Below are 19,717 nucleotides of genomic sequence, written 5' to 3'. Positions count from 1 at the left end.
ATGCTGTGAATGCGACGGCACAGACCATCCAGGGTGCCCGGCTCATCAGACATAAGTAAGCCCCCACCAGGCTCCCTCAGGTATATTTTAATCATCACCCCTCATCTGTTGATTAATGCCACATTACTGCTTGACATAGCATTTGCAGTTGGCAGCCAGGCAATCATTCAGCCAGCTTTTCTCCCAGTCAGATCCTTCCTTAACAGTGTCTCAAAGGTACCTTTTATAGATTTGTGTTCTTCATAAATGCTTTTTTTCTTCCATTTCAGAATGGAGCAGAATAATGTCCCCTCCCCTGTCTATGGAAAAAAATTATATATATATATATATATATACATACTTATATATGTGTGTGTTCATGTCTTTCATTCTTATTATGAATCCACACGTTACCAAGGCCAATTTACTGCCCATGCAAAGGGCCAGGGGAAAACATATAACAGGGTTTCCGCACGGTAGTAAAAGGTAGCAAATGAAATCAGACAAAATTAAGGCCCTTGAAAGGTATTAAAAGGTAGTAAATTTACTACCAAGTCAAATTCTATTTTTCATCATCCACCTCAATATATTATGAGTTTCAAATCTGTCTACGTGTTTTAACTTCATCTAATTAAAAATATATAATATTCGTGCGAACAGGACCTGAGTCGGAATTAATAGCCTACCAGAGTGACGCTGACGCCATTTCTCCGCCTTTTACCTCAATTGCGCCAGGGTGATCTAACGTGTTGGTATCAGGAGAGCCTCTGAAATTAGCTAGTAGCCACTTCGCGGTGAAATGGGGAAATGTAAGTTTTCTAAAAGTTGGCTTGATAACCCGTCATTTATTAAAGACTGGCTTAAGCCGGTCATGGGGAATGACCGGAAAGCATTCTGCAGTATATGCAAAAAAACTCTAAATCTAACCTGCAACGGTGTTTCCACGTCCAAATCTCATCGAGAATCCACCAGTCATCAGCAGCGGATTCGCGTGTGTGAGGAGCAGTTCCCTATTTCGTTGTTCGCTGATATTTCACGGACCGGTGGCTTGTACTACAAAGGGGATTTAACCAAATAAGATTTAATTGGGATTTCATTTGCGAATGCGGGGTTGACAAAATCAGGTTGTCTCAATCGGTGCTAATCAGTACTACGACGCCAGTTAAGAAGTTGATTTGTTACATTGGTGTTCTGCATTGGAGTTTGTGCACGTTCACATAAATGGAGCACGTTCGGAAGCGCAAGTCTCCGTTTGACTCATGGCGCGATCTCCATGTTTCACGGAGGAAGACTGCATGCTAATTATGCAGGATTACGAGGAGCTTATATCAACACTGCAAAGAAAGTCTGATACCACTGCAGGCAGGCTTGTTGGCAACGTATTGCTGACCAAGTAAATCCATAAGTACATCTTCATGGTCATAAAACGTGGTATAAAATATCTTGACCGAGTATTAGACTATATGAAGTGTTTTCTGAAAATAATTGAAGTACAGTTAATAAATACAGAGGCTCACAGATGCGACACAATTCAGAAGTCACCTATTATTCACTATTAAGTAATGTAATGCTCCCTAAAGTTCCATTACTGCGATGTTACTCATAATGTAAACCTAATGTTAATAACTTAACTGATCCGATTTCAAATGCAATTGTAGTGGAAAGTGTACGTGGCAGCAAGTCAAGATGAAATACTCACCTAAAGGATTATTAGGAACACCTGTTCAATTTCTCATTAATGCAATTATCTAATCAACCAATCACATGGCAGTTGTTTTAATGCATTTAGGGGTGTGGTCCTGGTCAAGACAATCTCCTGAACTCCAAACTGAATGTCAGAATGGGAAAGAAAGATGATTTAAGCAATTTTAAACGTGGCATGGTTGTTGGTGCCAGACGGGCCTGTCTGAGTATTTCACGATCTGCTCAGTTACTGGGATTTTCACACACAACCATTTCTAGGGTTTACAAAGAATGGTGTGCAAAGGGAAAAACATCCAGTATGCGGCAGTCCTGTGGGCGAAAATGCCTTGTTGATGCTAGAGGTCAGGAGAATGGGCCGACTGATTCAAGCTGATAGAAGAGCAACTTTGACTGAAATAACCACTCGTTACAACTGAGGTATGCAGCAAAGCATTTGTGAAGCCACAACACGCACAACCTTGAGGCGGATGGGCTACAACAGCAGAAGACCCCACCGGGTACCACTCATCTCCACTACAAATAGGAAAAAGAGGCTACAATTTGCACGAGCTCACCAAAATTGGACAGTTGAAGACTGGAAAAATGTTGCCTGGTCTGATGACTCTCGATTTCTCTTGAGACATTCAAATGGTCGAGTCAGAATTTGGCGTAAACAGAATGAGAACATGGATCCATCATGCCTTGTTACCACTGTGCAGGCTGGTGGTGGTGTTGTAATGGTGTGGGGGATGTTTTCTTGGCACACTTTAGGCCCCTTAGTGCCAATTGGGCATCGTTTAAATGCCACGGCCTACCTGAGCATTGTTTCTGACCATGTCCATCCTTTTATGACCACCATGTACCCATCCTCTGATGGCCACTTCCAGCAGGATAATGCACCATGTCACAAAGCTCGAATCATTTCAAATTGGTTTCTTGAACATGACAATGAGTTCACTGTACTAAAATGGCCCCCACAGTCACCAGATCTCAACCCAATAGCATCTTTGGGATGTGGTAGAACGGGAGCTTTGTGCCCTAGATGTGCATCCCACAAATCTCCATCAACTGCAAGATGCTATCCTATCAATATGGACCAACATTTCTAAAGAATGCTTTCAGCACCTTGTTGAATCAATGCCATGTAGAATTAAGGCAGTTCTGAAGGCGAAAGGGGGTCAAACACCGTATTAGTATGGTGTTCCTAATAATCCTTTAGGTGAGTGTATAAAAACATCCTGTCAAGTGGTAGGGCTATGTATTTATATTTCTACTCATTATGAAAGATTTGTTGTGTCTAGTCTCCACTTAATAGCGTGTTTCTATGTTTTACAGCTAATAAGAAAAAGTGTAAAATGACACTTAATAGAAGGTGAGCCATTGTTTAACAAACAAATGATTTACAACAGGACAAAACAGAAGCATATGTGTAGTGAGAAAACGACTAGGAACCTAGACCGCGGTTAAGTTAGCGTCATATTCCATATTCAGTTTTCTGGCTTTAATAACCTTTAATGGAATTAAGATGGGGGCGTTTGTAATGACAGAATTATGATGTCCAGTACACAGACATCGATGCACACCAATTATTTTTGCGCTTCAAACCATTTCATGATTTGTGCAAAATCATGTTAATAGCTAATATTAGAGGTGCTGTCACCTGTAATGACATGGTGGTTTAGCATTTTGGGCTCATGGTGATTGTTATACACCCCTTTGTTTCCCAGATTGCTTTACGTACGAATTTTAATTTTTGAATGTTCAAATGTATCCGTATAATGTGCAATGGGACAATATATGAATGGGTTAAAAACTTTAAAACTAGACAAGACACATCCAGTGGAGTGCGCTTTGATCAGTGGACAACAGGGAACAATGCACACCCCCTTCAGAATAAAGCAATAAAACAGTTAATTAATACATTGTATGCATATTATATTCCATTGCTCCATTTCATACATATTGACAGAGAGAGCCCTTCACGATTTGTGCTAATGTCGTATGGATCATCCAGGTACGCCGGCATTGTCTTCGGGGAAATTGTAGTTGGAGGGGCGGTGTTCATATAGGGCTGGCTTACACAGAAACCTTGACTTAACCAAGAACAAAAACTGCTCGGAGCAGGTTTGAGAATTAGCGTAAATTGGCATAGCAGCATGCCTCAAGTAAAACCTACCCACCTTTCGTACTACGGGTTAATCGCGAAGTTACACCACACGTCATCAAGTTACTCGCAAGGTTACTCCGATAAGCCAGTAACCCCGCTTCGTAGTACTGGCCACGGGGCAAATGCAAACATAAGGTCAGCTACGAGCACAAACATTGCCATCACACCACCTCAGCAGCAAACTAGTGCGACTAGCACCACAATGGCTACAGCAGACCTTACTGTCACCAACATCGACTCCCAAAACTAGGGTGACCAGATAATCCATGTCAGGGAGGACACTTTGAGCTACATCAGGTTTTACAAACTAATTTCAAACTGAAAGGCTCCTGTGCTCGGCTAAATAGTTCAGCTCTTCTTGTGCTTTGACTGGTTTGTTTCCTTGACTGAAAGACTCATCCAGCTGTTTCACATTAGCATTAGTGACACATGCATGATTATAGGAGACCGACCAATCAGCACACAGCAAGAACTCAGTGCTCAAGTAAAATCCGGGTCCTTTTAATTGAAATGGTAATTTACAATTCCTGTCCTATATGAAGTGTTTTCACTGGTGTCCTCCCTGATATGGATTATCTGGTCACCCTATGTATTGGGGAACTATTCAGAAGCATGTACACTGACTCCGATATAGCTAAAAGTTTCACATGTGGCAAGGATAAGACTGCATACATGATTCGGTTAGACATTGCGCCACATTTTAAGAAATTACTTATAAACAAGGTATATACAGGTAAAAATTGTTAAACTTCCCCAGCCAGCACATTCATGTGGGGCCCGCATGGGAAACCCAAGTGGGGCCCAGTCAATTTTGTCCGCAGTTTCCATGGTGGCCCCACATGGGTTAGCCCACATGGGCTAATGATGGGCCCTTAATGGGCTCCATATAAGGCCTATATGGGTAACCCAGCTTGGTCTTATGTAGCGCTCATTTGGGCTACAGTAGATACATCCTATTTGTCATTTCACAGAAAACCCCTAAATACCTATTGTATTTAATAGCACACTGATTAATTGATTAATGAACTGCCTCATTAAATGCAATTTAATTGTTAATCCATTTATTAACTTTTTAAAAAATATTTTAAATATTTATGAATCCTTTAGGAAATTCTGTTTTTGCCATTAAAATATAATGAATTGCTTTACTAAGTAAATTTATTTATAAATGCATCTAAAACTGAGCATTTAGTTATAATTTAGTAAAAAAAAAAAACTACTTCTTTATCAGTGACATCTGTTGTCCTCCATACTAGAGTACTATGATGTCACAATGCTTGCCTGGCTCATGTTGGCAGGTCTGGGATTTAAAGCTCCTAGGATTTATTATTATCAAACCTTTGTGCTTTATCGCATTTCACCGCGCTGTGATTTCTCGCTAAACGTGATGGCGCCGGTGTGTGTGGCCTGCCGTCCGCTGCTGTCAGCCCTGCTGGTGTCTCTGTCTGTGTTTGTCTTAATCCTGACATTTATTTCGAGCAAAGTCAACTGTCTACGGATCTATGATCGGCAGTCACTCCTCAGCATTCGCTCGTCTTACGAAGACCTGACGTATCGTGGTTTTGGTGGAAAGAACATTCCTCCCCCTGTACTTCTATCGGATATACCTGCTTGTATATTCCGCGTTCCTGTCCCGCAGCCAAACTGGAGGCGCAAACGCCGGGGTAAGCGCAGTGGTCTGCTGGTGAAGAAGAAGCTCCATCTGTCACTGACTCCTGGTTTTAATCATTGGACTCTGGCATCGCATTGCCCATCTGATCGCAGCCGTTTTGTGTCCTGGCGCTCCCTGGAACCTGCGTACACTTGGCTGAGGCCGATTGTCGCTCCCCCGGTGGAATTCCATACCGATCGCGTTCGCTCACCTCGCTTTCGCAGAGGAGGGGTGAACCTGAGTAGTCTCCGGCCAGTTGGTCGGGCACCCCGGAAGGAGAGTGAACCGGCTTCTATCAGGATTGCATTAGTGAATGCACGATCGCTTGGGAATAAGACATTTATCCTGAATGACTTCTTCAAAATGCACAAGTTGGATCTTTTGTGCCTTACAGAAACCTGGCTAAGCGCTGGTGAGTTGAGCCCCTTCGCAGAACTTTTACCGCCTGATTGCACATACTTGAACTCACCGAGGACAACTGGACGAGGTGGTGGTTTAGCGTCTTTTTAAAAATTGTATTAAGTGCAAACAGTTGCTGGATGTCCAATACTCCAGCTTTGACTTGAATGTGTTTGAACTAGACTCCCCGCAATGGGTATTATGTGCTGTGATTTACCGTCCCCCGAAATATAATAAGGACTTTATTCAGGATTTTTCTTACTTTCTGTCTGGGATCATGGCCAAATATGATCGTGTTTTAATTGTTGGAGATTTCAACATTCATGTTTGTTGCCCCTCCAAACCTCTGTCAAAGGACTTTTTAAATCTTATTGACTCTTTTAATCTTGTTCAGTCTGTGACTGGCTCTACTCATATATTGGGGCACACGTTAGATCTGGTGCTTTCCTGTGGGCTCCCTGTGCAAAACCTTAAGGTTCATGACACTGTCTTTACTGATCATATGCCTGTATTATTTGAGATCCCTTTCTATGCTCATGCCGCTAAAACTTGCGCTTCTACACGCCGGTGCCGTATTATTAACCCTACCACTGCTACTCGTTTCACTGAGGCTCAAACTCCGCTTTATCATGATATTGAACAAATTTCCACTTATTTTTATTCTACCTGCTGTAACATCCTGGACAGTGTTGCACCTTTTAAAACACTGCGCCCTAGAACCAAAAAAGAGCCATGGTTGACTGATACATCTCGCTCAATCAGACAAGAGTGTAGGAGGGCAGAACGCAGGTGGAAAAAAGATAAGTTATATGTATCTTTCGACATTTTGAAAGAAACCTGGTTTAAATATCAAAAAACTATTAAATCAGAAAAAACTAAATATTTTTCTGATATTATTCAACACAACTCTGACAAACCACATGTTCTTTTCAATACTATCAACACTGCTCTCAATAACCATCAGCCTGTGGAGTTAGACACCTCCACAGTGAATAGTGAAAAATTCCTGCAGTACTTTGTGTCCAAGATTTCTAGCATTAGAGCTCTTATAATCCCACCTTCTTTTGACCCTTCTATTTCTGTCACTTGTACTGGGACTTTCAGTCAGTTTGAGCCAATATCATTCTCAAATTTAAGTAAAATTATTGGTCAATTGAAAATTTCATCTGGTCCAGCAGACACAGTTCCTCCTCTTCTTATTAGACAGACAATTGAAACTACAGGTCCCAGTATATTAGAGATTATGAACTGTAGCCTTGCCTCAGGTGTTGTGCCAAGGAAATTTAAGCATGCTGTAGTTCAGCCGTTGATTAAAAAACCTAACTTAGACACTTCAATCCTCTCTAACTACAGACCCATATCTAAACTACCATTTTTATCTAAAGTTCTTGAGAAACTCGTGCTACAACAATTACAGTTTTTTCTAGATATGCACCCTTCCAATCAGGTTTTAAAGCCCTACACAGCACTGAATCAGCACTACTTAAGGTTTTTAATGATCTATTACTAGCAACTGACTCTGGAGATTCTGCTATCCTTCTTGATCTCACCGCTGCATTTGACACTATAGATCATGACATATTAATCTCCCGTCTGGAGCATTATGTTGGTATCAGAGGCACTGCTCTGGAATGGTTTAGATCATACCTGACAGACAGAAGTCTTTCTGTCTGCCTAAATGGATCGGTATCTACCTCTGCACCTCTCCCCTGTGGGGTTCCTCAAGGGTCCATTCTGGGGCCGATACTTTTTTCCCTTTACATGCTCCCCTTGGGATCTATTCTGAAAAAATATAATATCTCTTTTCATTGCTATGCAGATGATACGCAAATTTACATGGCATTAATACGTAATGACTCCCACTCTTTTAAACGTTTACTTGATTGTCTAGAGGACATCAAAGCCTAGATGGCTTTCAATTTTTTAAACTTTAATGAAAACAAAACCGAGGTTCTAGTATTTCGGCCCAGTGCTGCCTGTGATGCATATGTAGACCTAGGCCCCCTAGAACCATATGTGAAAGACACGGCAAAAAACCTTGGCATAATTCTTGATTCTAATTTTAAAATGGAGAAACAAATAAACACAGTTGTTAAGTCTTGCTTTTTCCAATTATGGCTTTTATCCAAGGTAAAACCCTTTCTATCATTCAAAAACTTTGAAAGGGTTATACATGCCTTTGTTTCATCTCGCCTAGACTACTGCAATGCCCTGTATGCGGGCATTAGCTGCTCCTCCATATCCCGTCTTCAATTAGTTCAAAATGCTGCAGCCCACCTTCTAACCAGAACGCGTAGGCGTGAGCATATTACACCTGTGCTCGCAGCCCTTCATTGGCTCCCGGTCCATTATAGGATTCATTTTAAAATTCTATTATTCGTTTTTAAAGCTTTACATCGTCTGGCTCCCTCCTACATATCAGGTCTTTTAAAAGTTCATACACCATACAGGGCTCTTAGGTCAGCTGACCAACTCCACCTACTCATTCCTCCATCTAGGCTAAAAAGCCGAGGTGATCGGGCCTTTGCAGTGATGGCACCGAAACTCTGGAATGAGCTGCCATTGCACATACGCCTAGCTCCTTCTTTGGCTGTTTTTAAATCTCATCTTAAAACACATTTTTATGCCCTGGCATTCAATACACCATGAACGTGTTATTTAATTACCAGTAATTTCATTTATTTACTTATTTATTTATTTTTGTATTTTGTTTCATGTTTTATTTTGTGTCGTCCTCTCCATTTGTCTACTAGGTCGTATTTCCATGCTTGTCCAGCACTTTGGTCAGCTGTTATTGTTGTTTTTAAAGTGCTTTATAAATAAACTTGACTTGACTTTATGTTTTCATTTAAAATTCAGCTTGACACTTACCAATCTTGGTCACCACCTCGGGTCCTCGCAATTCGATTCCCTCCCCTGTCCTGGGCAACAATTAGCTACTTTGACACCGTTCTTTCTTGTAATGTTGCTTGTAAGAGCATTTTTTACAAGCCACCTGTGAATAACAGAGCAAAAAAATGTTATTACTATTAATATTTTGCCAAAGTATTTTTAAGTGTATAAGTGAACACTTTCTTATGACTGAAAATTTAGATTCTGCTTAGAGCTAGGCGATATGACCTTAAATCAATATCATGATTAATTAAAAATAAATCATTTTACCTCAATTATGATTAATGATTTTTTCCCCCTCATAGTTCACTGACAAAGTTAGTACTGTTAATATGTAAATATGCTCAACTATTAAGACTTGAATATTTTGTTCTAATAAAACAGTGCATATGTTATCTGTGGTTTTAAAATAATTTAAGGAAACTGTTTGAAAAGGACTTTTCGCCAATGTACTTTGTGTCATGATTGAGCAATATAGTCTTACCTCCTTCTCCGCTTCCCTTTCACCATTCCTCCTCCAGATTCTGACTTTGTGTGCTGGTCTGAGTTCCCCTCAGACTTCAAAAGTTTTGTTCTTGCATGGGCATAGTTTCCGGTAGATGATACATAAAAAAGGGGAATGCTATCGTTCCCTGTTTGTTTTTGATTTAGAAGCAATCGTAATCACATCATTATAACTACTTAAAGTATTACCTGCTTTTCCCAAGACACGCACTTTAAACTGTGGCCAGTCTGTACTCGGAAAAATGTCTTCCTTCGCTGCCTTGCTGATACTGACTTTTCCTGGTGGCCAGTAACAAGTATCTTCTGGTCCTTTGCATTAGCTCACAATACATTTGCGTTTTCTCCCTGGTGACCCATGTGATCAAAGATACGTTAGAAGAGAAGGGATCTAAGTAGATGTTATGGTAACCTATTGTAATAAAGTTTTAATTAAGCAACAGCAAACTGGCCGCCCAAATGTTTTTGAATGTCGCGCTATCTGCCTGCACTACCTTCGCGATCTACCGGTCGTTCGCGATCGACGTATTGGGCACCCCTGTGCTAAGCGATTTCCCTCCAAGAAGTACAGCTAAAAATATAGCAAGTATAGCTAATTTACCAAACTAACACCGTTACCTGCAAAATTCCAATATGACAAGAAAGCTAACTAAACAGATTTTATTAAAACTTGGAAAATCCCTGGAAGCCGATCCGTTAGACACAACTTTATTACTGAATATTAATTTAAGTACAACCCAGATATGTGTAAAAGTAATGTTTCACTTTTAACCCAAAAATACTTTAGTTTATACCTGTTGCACACTGGCTCGCCTCAGATTCCGAGTGATGGAAAGTGCCAGAGAAAGAGGCGGGAAAGTCCGATGAGAGTTGGCGGGCGCGCGCGGGGGGCGTGGATGGCTGCGACGGTATACGCACGTGTGCTTTTGTATTATGTTCTCTCAGCCTCATACACGGATTCTTTTGCTGAGTAGAAAACTGGTCGGGCAATATAGCATGTAGGCCTTATAAAAAATATATTTTATTAAAATTGCTCAGATGTACCAAGACATTAGCCCATGAATAAACAAACAAACAAATGAATAAATATATGCAATAGATGCGGCCAGAGTGCGAATTACCTCTCCATAATTGGGGGGTACTGCCTTCATAACACTTCTATGACCATTATGGTCCGCTACCGCGTCAATATGAATAGTCGCCACCAGAAGCAATGTTAAGAGTGCAAGATTCACTAGGGGAGTTTACTAACATGTATGCAACACACGGTCATGGTCTGGACATGCAACAAAATGAGAATCACTTTGTCACTTTGTCGAGGTGACACTCGAACAGAAGATCTCATTATCCTTATCCCAATCCAAAAGATTTTGGTTTTGATAACTCCCAGGAATTATCCTAGAAGAAGTACAGTATACTAGTAAAAGTAATAAGCCTATACATTTACAAACAGCCTGGTCTGGTCCAGCAGTCTGCTGTTATTCCTGCCCTCTCAGTCCCCCCAGCTCCAACAGCCTTCAGAAATAAATATGAGTTATTATTGATAACATTACTTTATACATATGTTAAAAAGCAGAAACTTCAACAAACATGAAATCAACAATAAACTACGTCTATTTATCAAACGTGTTACATAATACATATTGTATTTGAAAACTTTTCAGCTTTACGATTTCAGGAGAGCGCAGCCCCGCTGTTAGGAACATTACGCTTTTTGGTTACGGGTGTTAGCTTTGCTGCTGCTATTAACAGGAAAGGCGCATTAGCGCAGACAAAGGGCTGCATACGCCGAACTATAAACGTCTTGCTTGGTGGTAAAAGGCGTTTGACGTTCATTGGCGTGGGAAACGGCGGTTCTACTACTAAACCACTAACTAAAAAGACTACAAACGCTGCGCCGGTTAAAATAAAAGCACCCCGTCAGGTTTTAAATAATAACTTAATGTTTTGGCTGTCGGTCCGGGTCCATATGGGACAGCTTCTGGGTCCGGAACCGGTCCGCGGTCCGCCTGTTAGTGACCGCTGATCTAAACCATCAGCTACAAAGATAATAATTTAAGAGGTAGACTTGACATGCCAGAGCAGTGATAAGACCGGAGGAAATGGTGTAAGACACAATAACCAACAGCAATCAGTAAAATAAGTGATTTTTGGGTCAGAACCTATTCTTCGGGGTGCCATGGTGGTGCAGTGGTTAGCACTGTTACCTCATACCTTTGGGACACAGGTTCAAGTCTCTGCTGCAACTCTAATGTGTGTGGAGCTTGCATGTTCTTCCCCTGTCATCATTGGGTTTCCTCTAGTTACTCTGGTGTCTCCCCACAGTCCAAAAACATGCTGAGGTTAATTGGCTTTACCAAATTTCCCATAGATGTGCATGTGTGAGTGTGCCCTGCAACCCCCACTACCCAAAATAATGCAGGCAGTTTCAGAAAATGGATAAACCTACTCCTCACTGATCCATTCTTTTGTGATCTTCTGCTTTTTGCATTGACTGAAAAATGCAGCAGACAGCAATAAATACCTAAAGTAAGAATCTCTGTAGACCTGCTAGACTGAGGTAAAGACCTTGACCTGTACTGTACCTCTGCAGAGACTGAGGACCAGTCTTCCTGCTAGTGTAGCACAAGCTAAAATCCTGGCTTCCTTTAAATCAGAGCTAGATAAGATTTTAACAACTCTGAGCTATTAGTTAAGTTCTCCCCAAACGAGCTTGATGGCCCGAATGGCCTCCTCTTGTTTGTAAATTTCTTATATGTTTTCCCCTCGCACTTTGCATGGGCAATGAATTGGCCTTAGTAACGTGTGGATTCATAAAACAGAAGAATGAAAGACATGAACACACATATATATAAGTATATATATATTATATTTAGAAGGACAGGAGGAGGGGAGATCCCATTGAGAGCACGCATTCCACAGGCTCATTTTGTGTTTTTCTGCTCTATTCTGAAATGGAAGAAAAAAAGCATTCATGAAGAACACAGACCTATAAAAGGTACCTGTGTGACACTGTTAAGGAAGGATCTGACTGGAAGAAAAGCTGGCTGAATGATTGCCTGGCTGCTGGCTGCAAATGCTATGTCAAGCAGTAATGTGGCATTAATCGACAGATAAGGGGTGATGATTAAAATATACTAGAGGGAGCCTGGTGGGGGCTTAATGTGTCGCATGAGCTGGGCACCCTGGATGGTCTGTGCCGTCGCATTTGCAGCGTGGCATGCCAATAGGAGCCAGTTTCGGGGCTGCACTTGATATGCGAACCTCATGAAAACCATTGAGTAGCAGGTAATAGCTGGAGAGACAGAGGTCAGGCAGGGGTCAGAGGCCGGAAAGAAGGAGAGGAAGTCACTGCAATAACAGCAAGACTAGGGAGGTGACACTCGAACAGCTCACAGCAACAAGCTTAAAACCTCCTTTAAAAAGTCCCTCTGGAGTCCCAGTTGACCCCGTGGACGCTCACACAGACGGAGGTGAGCCCTCTGCCTCTTACCGAAGGTCATTTGGCCACTTTTGATGTCAGGGCTCTTTTTCATATCCATCATGGTCGCAATGGGCAGACCCCCAGTTAATTACTGGTACCCAGAAGTGCTGAAATCAAACAATAAAACACAAACTCAGAGCTGATCTAACATGTAACAAGCAGGGTGAAAGTACCAGTAAAGAAATTCCAGAGGATGCTTACAACATATTAGTATGAGATTACTAAACAGTAGTCATAAAATTATATCTACAATAACAAAAAAATCAATTTGTGACTTTCTTACCGTGCTTTTTTTGGAAGGTTTTCCTAACAGGCACATTTAGATCACGGAAAGGCAAAGAAAACAAGCAAACAAACAAAAAAAGATTAGAAGTGCAATTCTGTGATCACTAGCACCACTTCTGCAATTATGGACCCTAATGTAAGCCGTGACTTTATGGTAACATCTATAACACAGCAAAAAGTTTAAGCTCCACATACACTGATGGCAATCCACGAGGAAATTTCACATGTTGGATTTTTACATAAACTCTGGATGCACATACCTCCTCATGTACTTCCAAAACTCCTTGGATTTTAGCTAGTTTATAGCTTTCTGAAACAAAATGCCTGCCATTTTAAATTTGATATGCATGCATCTATGTCGCCCTTTGTTCAAACTGAAATGTGAAGGTGAATTTGCCATTTATATAGGAACGCAAATGACGTTCCTATGATTCCAGAACTTGTATACGTAAGCTACTGCTTATGTAACTGACGTAACTATTTCAACATCTCCTTGGAAACGGTCTGGAATGGTGCCTGCGGTTCCCGAACACAATCCGTTCCAGGAAAGTGGTCGTGAACCAATTTGTACACGAACCAAGGCAATTTTTCCCATAAGAAAGCATTGAAATTCGATTAACTCGTTCAGAAGCCTATCAGATCTTGCTATGTACGTTATACAATCAACCACATAAATCACTGACTTGAAGCAAAGGAGATCATATTTAAAACTGAAGCATGGCTTTTAGAACATTACATTCCAAATCAAATCCCAATATCTGTCAGAAAAATCGCGATTAGATATTTTCCCCAAATCGTTCAGATCTATTGCGATCTATTTTAAATGCATTTAATGTATTGTTATCCCCTTTTCACTGTCTCAGAATTTTAAAAGATTGATTGATTTATTTATTGAAGGTAGTTGGCACTTGAGTATGTGCAGAATGGAACACTATTGTGAACAAGCCTGACTGCCTCAGAAAGAAATCATAACTCAGAGGTAATGATACTATATTAATAATCTGTGTTAATGACTAAGACATATATCAGCCTTCCAGCTGTAACTGATTAGAAATCAACCTAATGTTTTTCATAATAAAACTCATAAACCTGCTTCAGTTCATGTCTCTGTATGAAATCAGATGTTAATCACATAACACAAGGCCCAGTGTGGCTCTGACTGTAATCACCTATAGTGCGGCCCAGCGTGGCTCCTGATGACATGTTAATGTCTTGGAGTGAGAATTCCATTTCCATTTTACCATTAAACAAAATATGTTGACTTTAAATATTAGCAATAAGGCTGTGCCATATCAAACCATCCATGATAACACTAGTATACATTTTAGAATTAGGTGATCAGTGGTCATTGTTAACACACCACAGCACACAACAACAAAATGTGTCCTCTGCGTTTAACCCATATGTGACTTTCGTGACATAGCAGGGGGCAGGTAATTCAGCACCCGGGGACAGTACCATGCTCAGGGTACTGCAGTGGTGCCTTGCTGGTCGGGGATTCGAACCTGCAATCTTTTGATTACAAGTGCGTGTCCCTAACCATCAAGCCACCACTGCCCATCACATTTTATGTGATAAAAATGTGTCATATGGCGATATCAATGATAGACGCGATGCATTTAGGGCTGCCGCTAACAACTATTTTTCTATAGATTAATTTCGACTAATATCAACTATTTTACTGATGGTTCAATTAATCTATACGAATACTTTTCCTCCAGAAAATCAGACTGACCGTCTCATTTGAGTTAAGTTTATTTTGACAACAGCATACTGTATGTCATTGTAGGGCTTCAGATAATGGACACCGGAGTTCGGCGCTATGTAGACGTTTATAATAATAATAATAATAATAATAATAATAATAATACATTTTATTTGTGGGAGCCTTTCTAAAACCCAAGGTCACCTTACATAAAAGACAAACAAAAACAAATAATCACAATTTACTTACGCTTCTATAATTCTATAAGCCTAAAATTTCAATAAGAGATATATTGTGATGCCCAAAGGTTAGTAATCTGTATAAATTTGTAATATCCTTATGTTTATTAAAATCAATTAGCAGAGCATGCCTCATGTAACTGTTTTGGTCTATCATAGAAGCGATAAGGACAGAAGTCATAAGCTTTGATGAATCTATATTTGTCATTAAGAAAAAATGACTTTCTTCTTCCTGTCATGTTTTCTATGCAAAAAGCCTGAGGTAGCTAGCCAGAAGCAGGGGGGTATTCCATGAAGCAGGATTAAGGGAAAGTCTGACTTATTTCGACTAGTCTGTCTTACTTAAGTGAGAGTTCCGTTCCATCAACGTGTCTTAAATGAATCCCAGCTGAATTACCATGGTAATTTATACCAAGAACAAGCCTGGTCCAGACCAGGCTAACTGTTACCCCTTTTCCACTGCAAAGGTGCTGGTGCTGTTCCGGTGCTGATCCCCAATTTGGAACCAGTGCCACGTTTTTCCACAGAGAAAAAAAAGGCACCGGTGCCACAAAATTGGCTCTGAACTGGTGTTCTGTTGTGTTGAGCTACTTTGTTCAGTTAGGCTACTGTAGTGCTAATTGATAGCCCTAACCCTAACCCCCCAAACCCCTGAAAACCCTTACCTTAACTCTAACCATCCATCCATTGTCCAACCTGCTTATCCTACTGGGTCATGGGGGGTCTGGAGTCTATCCTGGAAGCAATGGGCATGAGGCAAGGAACAACCCTGGATGGGGGGCCAGCCTATCACAGAGTATACTCACACACCATTCACTCACACATGCACACCCAAGGACAACTTAGCAACTCCAATTAGCCTCAGCATGTCTTTGGACTGTGGGGGGGGAAACTGAAGTACCCAGAGAAAACCCCACTATGACATGGGGAGAACATGCAAACTCCACACACATGAAACCCAAGCGGAGACTTGAACCCAGATCCCAGAGGTGTGAGGCAACAGTGCTTACCACTGCAACACCATGCCGCCCCCCTTAACTCTAACCCTAACCCCTAAAACCTAACCCTAATTTCAAGACGGTGGAACTGCAAATGCGCCGAAAGGCTCGATAGCACGTCTCGATAGTTAGCTCAACTCGTCAAAACACCGGCACCAAACCTTTGCTGGTTTGGATGAAGCACCCGTGTCGTCATAAGAGGTAACCGAGGCAACACAAAATAAAGATAATGTCGGAAAGTGGGAGTGGTTTGTGACGTGGGCGCAGTGTTGTCACCTGGTTCCCACTGGGCTCTCAAGTCTGTGGAAATGCAGGCAGGCTCTTGCTGGTTCCCAACTTCAGCACCAGCCGAGCACCAGCCCCTGTGCCAGCACTGGCACCAATGGAATGGAAAAGGGGCCTGTCTCACTTAGTTTAGCGTTGTCTCAAAGAACGTCCGAGGTGTGGGGACAGATTCCCAAAAGATCGTTCCGTCGGACGAAATTCTGCGACCTTACTATTCATGTCATGTAATCTGTTGAATTATATGTCCTCATCTGACATTATATTTTACATTATCTGATTGAATTTCTTTGTTAATCTGTAAGGTGTACCAAAATGACATGATTTTGTTTGAGTTAGCGGGAGGATGAGTCTTGTATATACGTATATAAAAAATGGAACCCTGTAGTCAGTGCTATGAGTAAAAGCAAGACGAGAAAGCAGAGAATAAAAACCATCTTTTCTGAAGTAAAGCTCTGCATGATACTTCCATAATATGGTGAACAGAGCTGAGATTGCTACATAATCATCAATATAATAAAGCCTATAAAATCACATCTTAGCATTCCAATTAATTCCAAAATAATTACAGTAAAATCCCGTTATAGTGGACTCGCTTATAACGGAATATCGTCTATAACAGACGAGGCCTGCTGGTCCCGGCCGTGCACCTTTAAGAACATGCAGAAAAACCATCAGATATACTCGCATATAACGGAATTTCACTTATAATGGACAAACAATTTGGTCCCCAGGGCTGGATTTTAGCTGTAGTTCTGTTCGGCTATAACGGACATGCAGTTCCGCCTACAAGGCGTGTAGCGTGCAGGTGATATCCAGCGCAGATACGTACGTAGTCGGGATTATTAATAGTCACGCATCTGGTCAGGTAAAGTTGGATTACTACATGTGCAATATAATAATCTATACCACAAGTGTGTCTGCTGAGGTGTGGCATGAGTAAATGGTGTCCTGTAGTTGTGTTCTGAGCATACAGCAACTCTGGATGTCACATCTCGCGGAACACGAACCAGGGAAGCAAGCGAAGGACATCAGAATACGGGTAAAATAAAAGGATTTAATGGGGAAACGCAGGGGCATAAGAAGGGAGACACTACACGACAAGGCACGACACTGCAATGACTGAACTAGGGAAACAGACTCTGACGTGGACTAAATACATCGAACTAGGACGAACAATTGAAAACAGCTGTAAAACACTGGGAATCAACATGAGGTTAACGGGGGGGGCGTGGCACAGGAGGAGTGGCACGATTGGGGCGTGATACTGGATGTAACGGACCGTTTTGCCAGGTCCCTTGAAGTCCATAAGTATAACAGTATTTTACTGTAAAATAAAAGCGTACGCATATTACAAAAGTGAAACATGAAATGCAATGACTGTAATTGGGAAAAAAATCTGTTAAAATACAGTAAAACCGGTCTAAGTCGACACTCGCGGGACCAGCTTAAAAGTGACGACTTAGAGAATTGACGAGATACACCTAAGTCGACACTTTGGCGACTTATGTCTATCTCGCCGTTTTGTCGACTAGTAAATATAACTCGCCGTTTTGCCGACTTATAAAATCGACACTTCGGCGACTTATGTCTATCTCGCCGTTTTGCCGACTAGTAAATATAACACCATACCTCTACTACACCGCACTATACACGCGAGACTTAAGACCAGGGAGCGACTAGTGCGATAGGTGGGGATTCCCCGTTTCTACATCGCCGTGGTGACAAGCAGGCGGTTTGAAGCAGGCGGCGGGAATGCAGCGATTGGGGTGTCGACTTACAGGTAGGAAAATCCATTCATTTGTGTTCTTCGGGACCGGGGTTTAGGTGACGACTAAGGGAATTTGACGACTTACAGTACAAGCGGCGAGTTACACAAGGAATTTTAAAGGAAACATCATTAGGAAAAATCGGGACTTTTGCTTGAGCGTCGACTTACTGTAGGCACATTGACGAGTTACTGTACAAGACGGCGACTTAGACCAGTTTTACTGTAATATGAACAGGAAGATATCTTTATATTTTTAGTCACTGTTTACTTTGAAAGTTTACTACTAAAATAGCAAAGACAACATACGGTTATTTGTGCAGAACATTTCACACGGATGTGATTTAAAGTATTTTATCTTTATTCTTAGTACTTGCGTATACCCTTAAAAAACGTAACTCAATTGTAAGTAGAGGAGCGTCTGTACCACCAAAAATTGGGGGTGGCAGTATGGTCACATTTTGTCATTGAAATCTGTGTTTATATACGGTAGTTAGTATTAAATTAACATTTGATTTTTTTAAGAATGAGAGAGAAAATACCACAAGCACTAACAGCATCTTCAAAATTTAATGGCAAATTAGCATCTGATTTTTTTTTCTCAAAATGAGTTTCCAGAAGAATGGTATGTTTTCAGAGGTAGGAAGGTAGGTAAGGGGATGTGGGCTGATTACAGCACGTTGCCGCGCCCACCACACGATAAACCACCTCAGAGGTGAGAACCTGAGTGCAGCCGAGTGATACCTTAGCACCACACTAGTCCAAATGGATCAGAGTGAGTTTTTTTCCATTGACTGGAGTGCCAGTCCTGCCACCAACCCCCAAATATCCCTGCAAGTTGGAGGGCCTCTTTACAGGGCAATGTTTGCAGAGGCAAGAGAGAATATATTCCAAGGGTTATTGTGTCCCTCTGTGTACACAGTCTTCAAAACTAAATGGCATTTTAAGTTTCTAAGAAAGCAGTGTCGTGTGTACAAAGTACAGTGAAACTCTAACTTGAAATTCTTACTTGCCTACTTTCATTAGGAACATTATTTTTCATTATAGCCTAGTTCCGATATTTATAAATCTTGGTGATAAAATTCGCCGAGAGCGTGGGGTTTTTGTTTCTCTAGAACATTTATATTGCTATAAGAAACAAAACTGTGTTGCAAGCTGTGCAATTTTAATGGCTGTTTCTTTCAGGATGATCTAGCATAATTTTAACATTATTTTACTATGTAAACTAAGTTTACTGCAGCTACTTTTGCTACAGCTCGGCATACGCTCTTCAAGTCATTCCTATTCATTTTCATCCTTGTGGTTTAAATCACTCATGAACAGATGTGTTTCTGGGAAATTTATTCTATTTTGAACAATTTCTTCTTCATAAATACTGCTATACTTATTGCAGAAACTGATACTTTCCAGTGCCATGCAGCTTAATTGCGAAATACTAACTACCATGAGATACACTGCTTGACCAAAAAAAAAAAATTGCCATTTGAATTTTTTGTTGGATGGCCTTTAGCTTTGATTATGGCGTCCATTTGTCATGGCATTGTTTCATGCTTATGCAACATCTCACCCTTTATTTTCATTCAGATTTGCATTAATTTCTCACCGAGATCCTGTATTGACAAGTGAGTTGAACCACTCCATAAAGCCTCCTTTATCACATCCCAAAGACCTTCAATGAGGTTAA

At 41.1% G+C, this 19,717-nt stretch overlaps 1 long non-coding RNA gene and 1 pseudogene across 2 annotated transcripts; both read right to left on the bottom strand.

Annotated features, from left to right (window-relative positions):
• Positions 1–6,891: 6,891 nt before the first annotated feature.
• On the bottom strand, positions 6,892–10,131 carry LOC140586447 (uncharacterized). Of its 2 annotated transcripts, XR_011988239.1 has the most exons (5): positions 10,067–10,131; positions 9,465–9,620; positions 9,256–9,345; positions 8,751–8,874; positions 6,892–7,661 (listed from the first exon to the last, which is right to left on the bottom strand). It is a non-coding gene; the product is annotated as an uncharacterized lncRNA (long non-coding RNA). The 2 variants fall into 2 exon arrangements; XR_011988238.1 differs by having other exon boundaries at positions 9,256–9,620.
• A 2,038-nt stretch (positions 10,132–12,169) lies between these two features.
• LOC140586455 (mitochondrial pyruvate carrier 1-like) lies at positions 12,170–13,372 on the bottom strand (annotated as a pseudogene).
• Between the last annotated feature and the right edge of the window lie 6,345 nt (positions 13,373–19,717).

This window comes from Paramormyrops kingsleyae, unplaced genomic scaffold, assembly GCF_048594095.1.
Source record: "Paramormyrops kingsleyae isolate MSU_618 unplaced genomic scaffold, PKINGS_0.4 ups63, whole genome shotgun sequence".
NCBI classification, from domain to species: Eukaryota; Metazoa; Chordata; class Actinopteri; order Osteoglossiformes; family Mormyridae; genus Paramormyrops; species Paramormyrops kingsleyae.
This window is presented reverse-complemented; position numbering and strand designations above follow the sequence as displayed.